Here is a 13,817-nt window from a genome sequence, read left to right as displayed (position 1 = left end):
AATTATGGGTATTAGAACACGTTTTGATTTGTTTGCACATCAGTTGCGTAGTTTTGGGCCGTCAAGCTTTGGGTTGAGATGTTAGAGCGGCGTCGAAGCCGGCTATGGAACTTCGGAGCGAGGTAAGTCTCTTTTCTAACCTTGTAAGAGGGAATTAACCCCATAGGTGAATTGATTTAATATGTGCTTCTATTTGTGGGGGCTACGTACGCATGAGGTAACGAGAGTCCTTACGAAGCTACTAATTGTACTTATGTCCGGGTAGTCTAGGACCCAAATCATGTTATACTTGCGATATTTGTACCCTACTTGTTAATTTAATTGTTTAAAATATATTGGAACTTGATAAAGGAATTATAAAAGGTTAAACTTCATTTACTTGAGTTTTGGACGGGTCACATGACCGTTAATGAGAATTGATATTTCTTTGAATATTAACCCTTAATAAATCTTGAATTGGTTGTTTTAATGTATTTTCTATTCTTGTGGAGCGGGTCGAATGCCTCGGTAGCAGATAGATGCATCTATGGTTCGTGTCGTTCGACCCTCAGCAGTCTACAGTTTATATTTATATGTTGTATCGGGCCATACGACCTCGGCATAATTCGTGCGTAAATATTTCTTGGAGTCCAATTATAATCGATATTGCTTCATTGGCTTGAAAGATTAATTTGTAAAAAAAATGGAAATTAAATTGGGATTTACTATCAGTGAAAAAATTGTTTGCTTATTTCTTGTCCTTGAGTTTTCAGCTATTTCTACATAACCAATGCTTAATTATAATATCGATATTTTATGGTTAGCCCATAGTAAGTGTCGGAGTTGACCCCTCGTCACGACTTCTTTGAGGTTAGACTAGATACTTACTGGGCATGCATTGATTTACATACTCATACTACACTTGCTGCACATTTTGTGCAGGTACATATATGTCTAGTGGACTTGTGGGCGCAGGGGCGCGGCTATTGCGGGGACTTAGGTGAGCTACATCCCATGTTGCGAGTCTGCAGCACATAGAGTCTCCATCAGAGTTATTTACACTCTCCTGTCTAATTGTATTCCAGACAAATGTGGTATTTTACTATATTTCCTAGTTAATGCTCATGCACTTGTGACACCGAGTTTTGAGGGTGCTTATAGGTTGTTCAGTATTGTAGTTGTGAAAACATTATCATTTACTCTGTAAATTTTATCTCTTACTATTTAATTGAAGGAAATTATGAATTCAAAAATACTAAAATGAGTAATTAAGTTAATCATTTATTGTTGGCTTGCCTGACAGCGGTGTTAGGCGCCTTCACGATCTTTAATGAATTTTGGGTCGTGACAAGTTTTCAGAGGGAATTCACGGAAAAACTTGAGGTAAGTCACATGTGATCATTGTTAGTCAATAATATTGGATTATCATTGAGTATTTCGACTAGATTACGTGTTTTTGAGGTGAAATTAGAAGATTTGGGCCTAGAGATTTCAAAATAAGAATTTAAGAATTGGAGGTCGAGTTGATGTTGGAATTTGGTAAAATTTGTATGGTTAGACTCGTGGTTGAATGGGTTTTCGAATTTTGTAACTTTTATCGGGTTCCGAGACGTGGGCTCCATGGGTGATGTTTGAGTTAAATTTCGGATTTTGTTGGAAAATTAGTATTTTCATATGGAATTAATTCCTATAATTTGTATTGACTGAATCGAATTAATTATGACAAGATTCGAGGCATTTGGAGACCGATTCGCAAGGCAAAGGCATAACAGAGTAAGGAATTACATGGTTTGAGGTAAGTAACAGTTCTAAATTTGGTCCTAAGGGTATGAACCCCGGATTTTTGTGATATGTAATTGGTTTGAGGTGAAGCACATGCTAGGTGATGGGCACGTGGGCGTGCACCGTAGGAATTGTGACTTGATAAACTCCATGGAACTGTGTGGTTGAATAATCTGTTGATATTCGTACTTTTTCTTGTATTAGACAAATGAACTATAAATCATGTTGAAAATATGTGTTGACACGGTAGGGACCCCCAGAGATCGTGTACATGTTGAATTATCTGCTAAATTGTTGTTTTGCACTCAGTCACAGTTTTACTTGCACATTACATCTCAGTCTCTATTGTTCATTATTGATGCATCATATCATTGATGTTTGGGCTGCTTATCATGATTTCTAAGAGCCCGAGAGACTGGAGAGGTTGATGACTGAGTGAGGCCGAAGGCATAATTGTGAGGATATTTATGGGATCGGGCTGCACGTCGCATCATTTTTCATTTATTTATGCCATGATTGGCTTGTTATAGTGCTTGGGCTGAAGGAGCCCCTCTGGAGCCTGTACATACCCCCAGTGAGCGTAGGTACCTACTGAGTATGTGTGTCGAGTGTGAGTACCGAGTGCTGAGTGACTGAGAGGAATGAGTGACTGTGTGGAAAGAGTGATTGTGAGGTTGGAGTGAATGGGAGGATTGAGTGACTATTGCTCTGAGAGGATGCATTGATTTTATTATTACTGCACTTCAGTTGTCATATATCACTGTTTTGGAAATTTCTGAAAGACATTATCTTCTGTTTCAGTCGAATTTGATATGAAATTACTGTTTGAGTTTTAAATGTTGAACTTGAAAGCATGCCTACCTTCTTATGTTGGAAATTACTGTAATTGGACTTAGCTGTGAAGCTCGTCACTATCTTCACTTCTTTATTTAGTATTGTTACTTACTGAGTTGGTTGTATTCATACTACACCATGCACTTCGTGTGCAGATCCAGGTGCTTCCGAACACAGTGGGTGTTGATTCTTTCGCACGGTTGATTTTTCAGAGATTCCGAGGTAGCTGCCGTATTTTGCAGACCTTGTCTCTCCTTCCCTATCTTCTTGTTTACTATATTTGGTCTCAGACTATTATAGACTGTGTTTTCCAGACTTGTGATGTATAGATGCTCATGTACTCTGTAACACCCCGATAGTTGGGAAATTCTACGTTATGTTTTGGGTTTTCTATCCCGTTTATGAGAACTTTTGCTATTAAATCTCTTTTAATTCATTCTTGTTAAAAGTGTTGGGAATTATTTGTGAGAAGTTGGCTTGCCTAGTACCACATTAGGCGCCATCATGACAAGTTAGGAGTTTGAGCTGTGACAAGTTGGTATCAGAGCCTAGGTTACATAGGTCTCACGAGTCATGAGCAGGTTTAGTAGTCTTGCGGATCGGTACGGAGACGTCTGTACTTATCTTCGAGAGGCTGCCAAACCCTTAGGAAAATTTCACTTTCTTGTATTCTATCGTGCGAATTTGTTGATTCCGGAAACTAAATTTCTGTTCTTCTATTCTCTCACAGATGTTGAGGAAATGTACTACCGGATCGAACGGTTATCCACCAGTGCCACCAATTAGAGCCGCGAGAGGCCGGGGCCGTGGTACAGGCCAAGGCCAAGGTCGAGGTCGAGGTGTAGCTCATACAGTAGTTGGAGCAGCACCGTAGCACCACCAGTTGCTCCAGCTCAGGAACAGATTCTAGATATAGTTGAGCTGGAAGGGATCAACTCTGGCACCAGCTGTGCCTATTGTGATTCTAGGCCTTCAGGAGGCTTTGGCCAAGATATTGACAGTTTGCATTGGCCTTTCTCGGGTGGTTTCGACTCAGGCCACACCAGCCACTTTTCAAGCTAGGGGAGGTACTCATACTCTCGTACTCCAGAGCAGGTAGTGCAGGGACTTCAGATACCAGGGGAACTACCAGCCCAGCCGGCTGCAGCTGCTCAGGCCCCGGTAGTGCCCGTTATGGTAGATGATGAGCAGAGGAGATTCGAGAGATTTGGGAGGCTTTGACCTCTATCATTTAGCGGTGCTGAGTCAGAAGATGCTCAGGGTTTTCTGGATAAGTGACAGCGGATGCTTCAGACAACGGGTATTCTAGAGACCAGTGGGCTCTCGTTCACTACTTTTCAGTTTTTTAGGGTTGCCTTCATATGGTGGGAGGCTTATGAGAGGCGCAGGCCGGTCGGTGCAGTGCCACTTACATGGCAGAAGTTCTCTATTCTCTTTGTGGAGAAGTTCGTGCCGCAGTCTCGCAGGGAGGAGCTGCGTAGACAGTTTGAGCAGCTTCGGTAGGATGATATGTCTGTGACCCAGTACGAGATGAGGTTTTCTGAGTTGGCTCGTCACGAAGTTTGGTTGGTTCCCACTGATAGGGTGAGGATTAGGAGGTTCATTGATGGCCTCACATACTAGCTGCGGTTACTTATGACTCGGGAACAAGTATCTGGTGCTACTTTTGAAGAGGTGGTTGACATTGCTCGGCAGATAGAGATGGTCCATAGCCAGGAGATAGGGAGACCAAGAGGCCTCGTGGATTGAGTGGTTTCAACGGTATTCCTTCACGGGGTCAGTATTACCATGACAGGGGTCGTCCTTACAGACACGCTCAGATAGGTCGTCCAGTTTACCGTGGTGCATCATCCAGTTGTAGTTCATATAATTCTCATCAGGGTCAGTCATCTCTCAGTGCCCTTCTAGCCCAGAGTTTGTCCTGTGCTCCTTCAGTTCAGGGTTCATTTGCACCGGGTGCTTCTAGCGGTTATTCTGGTTCTCGGGGCCCGATTCAGTCCTCAACACCGCCAGTACCGGGGAGTTGCTTTGAGTGCGGGGAGATTGGGCATATGTGGAGGCAGTGTCCTCGTCTTCCGAGAGGTCCAGTGCAGTAGAGGAGTCAGATTACGACTTCAGCACTTATTACTTTGCCAATCGCCCATCCAGCTCGGGGTGGGGCTCAGTCAGCTAGGAGTCACCCAAGAGGGGGAGGCCGATCAGGTGACGGTCAAGCCCGATTCTATGCTTTTCCTGCCAGGCTAGATGTCGTTGCCTCAGATGCAGTGATCACATGTATTTTCTCAGTGTGCCACAAGGAAGCTTCTATATTATTTGACTCTGGTTCTACTTATTCGTATGTATCATAGTACTTTACTCAATATCTGGATATGCCTCGTGAGTACTTAGTTTCACCTGTTCGTGTATCTACGCCGGTGGGCGACGCTATTACTGTGGACCGTGTGTGTCGGTCGTGTGTGGTAACTATTGGGGGATTGGAGACTAGAGTTGATCGTTTAGTGATCAGTATGGTTGATTTTGATGTAATCTTGGGTATGGATTGGTTGTCTCCATGTCACGCTATTCTGGACTGTTATGCAAAAATTGTGACGTTGGCGATACCGGGGTTGCCGAAGTCGAATGGAGAGGTTCTCTAGATTATATTCCCAGCAGGGTAATTTGTTATTTGAAGGCCAAACGTATGGTTGGGAAGGGGTGTTTGTCATATTTGGCCTTTGTAAGAGATGTTGATGCAGATACTCCTACTATTGATTCAGTACCGGTAGTGTGAGACTTTCCGGATATATTTTCTGCAGACCTGCCGAGTATGCCGCCCGATAGGGATATTGATTTCGGCATTTACTTGGTGCTGGGCACTCAGCCCATTTCTATTCCTCTATATCGTATGACACAAGCTGAATTGAAAGAATTGAAAGAGCAACTTTAGGAACTTCTTGATAAGAGGTTTATTAGGCCTAGTGTGTTACCTTGGGGTGCCTTGGTTCTGTTTGTAAAAAAGAAAGATGGTACTATGCGGATGTGCATCAATTACAGGCAGTTGAACAAAGTTACAATCAAGAACAAGTATTCTTTGCCGCGTATTGATGATTTATTTGACCAGCTTCAGGGAGCGAGGGTATTCTCCAAAATTGATTTGAGATCTGGGTATCACCGGTTGAAAATTCGGGATTCTGATATTCTAAAGACGACATTCAAGATTCGTTATGGTCACTATGAATTTCTCGTGATGTCTTTTGGGCTGACCAACGACCCAGCAACATTTATGGACTTGATGAATAGCGTATTCCGGCCGTATCTTGATTCATTTGTCATGGTATTTATTGATGATATCCTGGTGTACTCACGTAGTCAGGAGGAGCATGCACATCACTTGCGTATTGTATTACAGAGGCTAAGAGAGGAGAGACTTTATGCCAAATTCTCTAAGTGTGAGTTCTAGCTTAGTTCAGTGGCATTCTTAGGGCACATAATGTCTAGTGAAGGAATTAAGGTGGATCCAAAGAAGATAGAGGCAGTTCAAAGTTGGCCCAAGCCATCTTCAGTTACTGAGATTTAGGGTTTTCCCAGCTTGGCCGGTTATTATCGTCGCTTCGTGGAGGGTTTCTCGTCTATTGTGACTTCTATGACTAAATTGACCCAGAAAGGTGCTCCATTCAGATGGTCGGATGAGTGTGAAGAGAGCTTTCAGAAGCTCAAGACAGCTATGACTATAGCCCAGTATTGGTGTTTCTTATAGGTTCAGGGTCTTATATTGTGTATTGTGATGTGTCACGTATTAGTCTCGGCCCAGTGCTGATGCAAGACGGTAGGGTGATTACCTATGCGTCCAGATAGTTAAAGGTACATGAGAAGAATTATCAGGTCCACGACATTGAGTTAGAAGCTATTGTTCATGCCTTAAAGATTTGGCGGCATTATTTGTACGGTGTCCATTGTGAGGTTTATACCGATCACCGGAGTCTACAACATCTGTTTAAAAAGAAAGATCTTAATTTATGGCAGCGAAGGTGGTCGAAGTTGCTTAAGTATTATGATATCACCATTCTCTCTCATCCCGGAAAGGCCAATGTGGTGGCCGATGCCTTGAGTCGTAAGGCAAAGAGTTTGGGCAGCTTAGCATACTTACCGATAGCAGAAAGGCCTTTAGCCTTGGATGTTCGGGCCTTGGCCAACCAGTTTGTCAAATTGGACATTTTCGAGCCGAGATGAGTTTTGGCTTGTGTGGTTTCTCAGTCTTCTCTTTATGATCGTATCAGAGAACGTCAGAATGATGACCCCCATCTGCTTGTCCTTAAGGACACGGTTCAGCACGGTGATGCTAAGGAAGTCACTATTGGTGATGACTATGTATTACGGATGTAGGGCAGGCTATGTGTGCCTAATGTAGATGGTTTACCTGAGTTGATTCTCCAGGAGGCTCACAGTTTGCAGTACCCCATTCATCCAGGTGCCGCAAAGATGTATCAGAATTTGAGGCAACACTATTGGTGGAAGTGAATGAAGAAAGATATAGTTGGGTTTGTAGCTCAGTGTTTAAATTGTTAATAGGTGAAGTACGAGCATTAGAGACCGGGAAGATTACTTCAGAGATTTGAAATTTCGGAGTGGAAGTGGGAGCGTATTACCATGGACTTTGTAGTTGGGCTCCCATGGACTTTGAGGAAGTTTGATGCTGTTTGGGTGATTATAGGTAGGTTGACCAAGTCCGTGCATTTTATTCTAGTTGGTACTACTTATTCTTCGGAGCGGTTGGCTGAGATTTATATCCACGAGATTGTTTGCCTACACGGTGTGCCAGTGTCCATCATTTCGGATCGGGGCACACAGTTTACATTTCAATTTGGAGAGTAGTGCAGCGAGAATTAGGTATACAGGTTCAGTTGAATACAGCATTTCATCCACAGATGGATGTGCAATCCGAGAGCACTATTCAGATATTAGAGGATATGCAAGCGCTTGTGTCATTGATTTTAGGCGTTCTTAGAATCAGTTTCTGCCACTCGCGAAGTTTGCTTACAATAACAGCTACCAATCGAGCATTCAGATGGCTCTGTATGAGGCTTTATATGGGAGACAGTGTCGGTCTTCGGTGGGTTGGTTTGAATCGGGTGAGGCTAGGCTATTGGTTACTAATTTGGAACAAGATGCTTTGGAAAAGGTTAAATTGATTCAGGATCGAATTCGCATGGCGCAGTCTAGACAGAAGAGTTATGCCGACCGGAAGGTCCGTAAAGTTGCTTAAATGGTTGGGGAGAAGGTTCTGCTCAAGGTTTCACCCATGAAAGGTGTGTTGAGATTGGGGAAGAAGGGCAAGTTGAGTCCTAGATATATTGGGCCTTTTGAAATATTTACGAAGATTGGAGAGGTGGCTTATGAACTTGCGTTGTCGCCTAGTCTATCGAGTGTTCATCTAGTGTTTCATGTATCGATGCTCCAGAAGTATGTCGGGGATCCGTCTCATGTTTTGGATTTTAGTACAGTATAGTTGGATGGTAATTTGACGTATGATGTGGAGCCGGTGACCATTTTAGACTGGCAGGTTCGAAAGCTGAGATCAAAGAACATAGCTTCAGTGAAAGTGCAGTGGAGAGGCCAACCAGTCAGAGAAGCTACCTGGGAGATTGAGCGGGAGTTGCGGAGCAAATATCAACACCTATTTGAGGCTCAAAGTATGATTCTAAACCCGTTCGAGAACGAACGTTTGTTTAAGAGGGGGAGAATGTAACGACCCGACCGGTCGTTTTGAGTTACAGCCCCGTTCCCCAATTTACTGCTCAATTTGTGCTTTATAGTTGTTATGAGACTTGTCGGGGTAATTGGTTCGAGTCCGGTGAGGTTTTGAAATGAATTGAGACACTTAGTCTCCAAAATGAAAACATAAGTTAAAACGGTTGACCGGATATTGGTTTATGTGTAAATGACCCCGTAATAGAATTTTGATAACTCCAATAGCTCCGTATATTGATTTTAGACTTAGGAGCGTGTCCGTAAAATTATTTGGAAGACCGTAGTTAAATTAGGTTTGAAATAGCTAAAATAGAAATTTAAGTTTGGAAGTTTGACGGAGGAGTTGACTTTTTGATATCGGGGTCGGAATCCGATTTTGAAAATTGGAATAGGTCTGTTCTGTCATTTGTGACTTGTGCAAAAAATTTGAGGTCAATCGGACTTGATTTGATAGGTTTCGGCATCGAATGTAGAAGTTAAAATTTTTAGTTTCATTAAGCTTGAATTGGGGTATGATTCATGGTTTTAGCGTTGTTTAATGTGATTGGAAGTTTCGACTAAGTTTGTATGATGTTTTAGAACTTGTTGGTGTGTTTGGTTGAGGTCCTGGGGGCCTCGGGTGTATTTCGGATGGTTAACAGATCGAAATTTGGACTTACGGAAAAATCTAAAATTTTTTGCTTTCTGGTGTAATCGCACCTGCAGACATTTTCTAGCAGGTGCGAGCTGGGAAAGCGCAGAAGCGGGGAGGGGCTGGCAAGGCAGTGTGCGCAGGTGCTGAGATTTTGCCGCATCTGCGAAGCCGCAGAAGCGGCTTTGTGATCGCAGAAGCGGAACACATAGGGGAGGCTCCATCGCAAAAGCAGACAGTGAGTCGGACCGCATGTGGAGACTTCAAGGTATATCTGCCAGCGTTCGCAAACCTCAGAGTCCCTCTCTATCCTTATTATGTTGTTTTTCTTATTCTCCTTGGACTCTGATGTATAGAGACACTTAGAATTTCTTTTAGAAGCTTATGACTTATTTTTACCGGGTTTTAGGAGTTGAAATTATGGATTTGCAGTTTTATATTTATATATCATGTGTTGAGATTGGAGTTCAGTTTATTATTTATTTATTTCCGCAATTTGTTAGGCTTACCTAGTCGTAGAGACTAGGTGCCATCACGATGTCCTACGGAGGGAAAACAAATGGGGTCATGACAAGTTGGTATCAGAGCTCTAGGTTCATAGGTGTTATGAGTTACAAGCAGGTTTAGTAGAGTCTCGCAGATTGGTACAGAGACATCTGTACTTATCTTTGGGAGGCTATGGAACTGTTAGGAAAAGTTTCACTTTCTTTGATTCCTTATCGTGCGAGATTTTGACTCCGGACTCTAAACTTCTGTCTTTCTATTCTCTCACAGATGGTGAGGACACGTACAGCTGGATCGGATGATCAGACACTCGCTTCCCCTGCTAGAGCCGTGAGAGGTCGGGGTCGGGATAGAGGCCGAGGACGTCCACGTGGTGCAGCCAGAGCACACGCACGAGCTACTACAGAGGAGCCACTAGTAGCTCCAGTTGGAGGGCAGGCACCTGAGATGCCTGTTACTACACCATCTCTCCAAGGGACTCTCGCCCAGTTCCTAAGCATGTTCAGTACCTTGGATCAGGCAGGATTGATACCTATTGCTCCTGTCACATCTCAGGCCGGGGGAGGAGCACAGACTCCCATCGCCGGTACCCCAGAGCAGTGGGTTCAGGCAGACCACGATCTAGAGATTATACCGATGCAGCTGGTAGTCCCAGTTCAACTCGAGGTTAGGGAAGCAGCTTCTGAGGCAGAGCAACTCAGGCTCGAGAGGTATAAGAAGTACCACCCACCTACTTTCAGTGGCTTGGCGTCAGAGGATGCCCAGGGTTTTGTTGAGGAGTGCCACCGTATGCTCCATATTATGGGTGTTGCAAAGACTAGTGGGGTTTCTTTCACTACATTCGAGCTTATAGGAGCTGCCTACCAGTTCTGGCACGCATACGAGTTGGATTGTCCGGCTGAGGCAGCTTCACTCACCTGGACTCATTTCTTAGATATGTTCCTGAGGGAGTATGTTCCTCAGAGTCTCAGAGATGCTTGGCGTGCAGAGTTTTAGCAGTTGCGCTAGGGTCATATGACTGCGGTCTGATTCAGTGATTTGGCTAGGCATGCACCAGCCTTGGTTGCTACTGTTCGAGAGCAGGTTCGTCGGTTTATTGAGGGGCTCAACCCCAGCATCAGATTGAGCATCGAGCAAGAGTTGGAGATGGATATTGTTTATCAGCATGTAGTGGGGATTGCTAGGAGGTTAGAGGGCATGCTGACTCGGGATAGAGAGGAGAGAGAGGCCAAGAGGTCTCAAGAGTCTGGCACTTACAGTGGTACTCGTGCCCTAGCGGTGACTCGTCATGCCAGGGGTTATATGGGTCGCCCTGTTCATTCAGCACTTCTAGCCGCCAGCGGTGCTTCGGCCACTATGATCTCAGCCAAACGCACACCACAATTAAGTAGTGAGGCGGTCGATGCAATAATAAACCCAACGAAGGTCGGGATCGAATCCACAGGGAGTTAGAATATGGGATTAGGTGTATATCTAAGTTAATTGCAAGTTCTGGCTCCAATTACACTTCCACAAACCTGATTGGTGTTCTACTTCTACTTTACTCTATTGTTTGCAAGTATAAAACTAAGGACAATATTTTTGGTTTTGAGTTTTTCAAATGATTAAAAGGGACTAGGGTCGTGACTTCTACCTAGGTGGTTATCTAATGGGTTGTAAACTCCAGGGCAAATTTGATTAGTTGGGGTCGTGATGTAGCAATCACATCCGGGTACTCACTCTATACCTCGTGGTAGTTTGAGTGATTTTGCCCAATTTGGCTTTCTCAAATCCAATTGGGTATTTGCACAATATAAGTGATATTAGCTCAAGTCGGGTACTACTATCTCTAGGTTTAACCCTTTAATTGGGCTATTAATTTTTTGAGTTCACCCCAATTTCTTGTTAGCCAAGTTTTCCTAGACTTAGTCTCTCTTTCTCAAGTAGAGGCTAAGTCAAATAGGCATGAATCAATGTTTGCAACCATTGATTCTAGGGTTCAATCATGAATAAGGTTAAATATCACTAACCCAATCAAAAATAATCCCTAAATTAAACACCCATCAAATACCCACACTAGGGTTGGGTCACAACCCTAGCTAAAGATTTAGCTACTTATGAAAAGTACAGAAATCAAAGAAGAAATTAAGATAGAATGCATATTAATTGATTAGGGAAAGAAAATCTAATGTATAGATGTTAATCTAGTACAAAAATCCTCAAAATAGCAAAGAAAATGGCTCATGTGCTCTTCTCCAGCGTCACTCTTCCTAAAAATGAAAAAAAGTTCTATTTATACTAAGTTAAAAATATCTAACAAAACTGCCCCTGCGGAGGTTGTGCGGTCGCATATATCTGGTGCGGTCCGCACATTGAGCTTCTATGGCCGCACAATTATTGTGCGGTCCGCATTCTTGGAATATTTGGACTTGGAACTTTTTGGCTTCTGCGGTCCGCATAAAAACAAGTGCGGCCGCGCTTTTGATTGTGCGACCGCATAAAAATGATGTGGTCTGCACTCCTTGATTTTGAACTTGAATCCAACTCTCTGATTCTTCACTCCTGCGGACCGCATAATAGTGAGTGCGGCCGCACAATTTTGGTACGGTCCGCACTCCTTCAGCTTGCCCAAATACCATTCTCTGAATCTCCTCTCTGCGGCCGGACTGCTGACCTTTTTGCCTTGTTTTGGTTCTTGTTCACTTTTGACTCCTTTATGAGTTGATTTTGACTTCTTTGGCTCATATCCCAATATTCCTCCAAGTAAGCACATTTTGTTAGTTTCCGGGAATGCCTTTAAGCATTTTTGAGCTAAATCGCAAGTAAAAGAGAGTAAATAATCCGTCAAAATCCCTACTTATCACACTACTAGGCCCCATGATCCTTATTATGCACAGCTAGTGTCTAGTGTACCTCCTGCACAGGGTGCTTCCAGTGGTCAGTCCAGTCGATCAGGCTCGAGCCAGTCACAGCAGCCATATCCTCTAAGAGCTTGTTTTTAGTGTGGCGACACTTATCATTTGGGGAGGGATTGCCCCAGATTCAGGAGGGGTGCACCTTCACAGATTTCTCGGGCACCGCGTGCTCCACCGGGTCCTCAGGCTATGATTACAGCACCAGCTACCACCCCACTTGCACAACCAGCTAGAGGTAGAGGTCACCCTAGAGGGGGAGGCCAGGCCAGATATTATGCCCTTCCTGCTAGGACAGAGGCAGTCGCCCTATCACGCTATCCTCGATTGTCATTCCAAGACAGTGACATTGGCTATGCCACGTCTACTACGGCTAGAGTGGACAGGTACCTTGGATCATATTCCTAGCAGGGTTGTTTCATTTCTTAAATCTCAGTGAATGGTTGAGAAAGGGGTGTGATGCATATTTGGCCTATGTGAGAGATGTTAGTGTTGATACTCCTACTGTGGAGTCAAGTTTCGGTGGTGAGGGATTTTGCAAACGTATTTCCGGCAGAACTTCCAGGCATGTCGCCTGACAGGGATATTGACTTTGGCATTGATTTGTTACCGGGCACTCAGTCCATTTCTATTCCACCTTATCAGATGGCCCCGGTAGCTTTGAAAGAGTTAAAGGAATAGTTGTAAGAGTTACTCAATAAGGGCTTCATTCGGCCCAGTGTATCGCCTTGGGGTGCTCCTGTCTTGTTTGTGAAGAAAAAGGATGGTTCTATGCGAATGTGTATCGACTATCGCCAGTTGAACAAGGTTATAGTGAAGAACATGTATCCATTGCCACGTATTGATGACCTATTTGATCAGCTTCAGGGTGCCAGAGTGTTCTCTAAGATCGACTTGCGTTCAGGCTATCATCAGTTGAAGATTCGGGTTGTTGGATATCCCGAAGATTGCTTTCAGGACTCGGTATGGTCATTACGAGTTCCTTGTGATATCTTTTGGGCTGACCAATGCCCCAACATCATTTATGCACTTGATGAACAATGTATTTCAGCCCTATCTTGACTCTTTCGTTATTATGTTTATTGACGACATTCTGGTGTACTCCCGGAGTCAGGAGGATCATGAGCAGCACCTGAGGACTGTGCTTCAAACCTTGAGAGAGAAGAAGTTATATGAAAAAATTTTGAAGTGTGAATTCAAGCTAGATTCAGTGGAATTTTTGGGCCATGTAGTATAGAGTGAGGGGATCAAGGTAGACCCGAAGAAGATTGAAGCAGTGTAGAGTTGGCCCAGACCGTCCTCAACTACGGAGATCCGGAGTTTTCTTGGCTTGGCGGGGTATTACCGTTGATTTGTAGAGGGTTTCTCGTCTATTGCATCACCTATGACCAGATTGACCCAGAAGGGTGCTCCGTTCAGGTGGACCGAGGAGTGTGAGGAGAGCTTTCAAAAGCTCAAGACTACTTTGA

This window comes from Nicotiana tabacum, chromosome 22 (genome assembly GCF_000715075.1).
Source record: "Nicotiana tabacum cultivar K326 chromosome 22, ASM71507v2, whole genome shotgun sequence".
Taxonomy (NCBI): domain Eukaryota; kingdom Viridiplantae; phylum Streptophyta; class Magnoliopsida; order Solanales; family Solanaceae; genus Nicotiana; species Nicotiana tabacum.
Note: the sequence above shows the minus strand (reverse complement) of the source record.